The sequence below is a fragment of the Poecilia reticulata genome, unplaced genomic scaffold, assembly GCF_000633615.1.
Source record: "Poecilia reticulata strain Guanapo unplaced genomic scaffold, Guppy_female_1.0+MT scaffold_268, whole genome shotgun sequence".
NCBI classification, from domain to species: Eukaryota; Metazoa; Chordata; class Actinopteri; order Cyprinodontiformes; family Poeciliidae; genus Poecilia; species Poecilia reticulata.
In genome coordinates this window covers 171,116-171,755 of record NW_007615050.1, presented here as the reverse complement: position 1 = coordinate 171,755, position 640 = coordinate 171,116, and positions in this window count along the sequence as shown.

Sequence of the window (640 nt, the reverse complement as noted above, 5' to 3'; positions counted from 1 at the left end):
CAGCCAATCAGATTTCAGAATTAGGGGGCGGGGTCGCTGCTTCCTGCAGCTGCAGATCAGATCTAGGAGAAACTTTAATCCCTTAACATTCCAAATAAAATTCATTTTCATCCCTCATCTCAACAATCTGGTGATTTTCTGTCTGAAAAAAACTAAGTTCAAAAAGAAGAAAAAGACTCAAAATGATCAAACTGACCCTTAAAATCTAATAAACACATCAGAGCTCAGACGGAGTCACAACCGTTTTACGTTAATGGGGGAAAAGCTGAACTGATGGTACAGAAATAAAAAGTCTGAATTGATTTCATCGCTCAGCTCTAACAGGAAACTCCTGGATTGTTTGGAGGAAAAGCTGTAAACATTCAGAAACATTAAAACTGCGACGTTTTTACAGGAACAAAGTGAAACTGAAGCAGGTAAAGGTGAGCGGACAGAAGCAGGAAGCAGAGACGCGCTGAGGAAGCTCCGGCTTAACGGCTTCCTGGTCCAGACACACAAGCCCCGCCCACTCGCCTGGCCCCGCCCCTCAGCAGCTCTGTGCTCCAATGGCTGCAGCCGTGACGAGGAGGAGGAGCAGAAACAAAACTCCACCCCTCATGGTACCACAGAAGCTGTAACCATGGAGACCGGACACAAACAC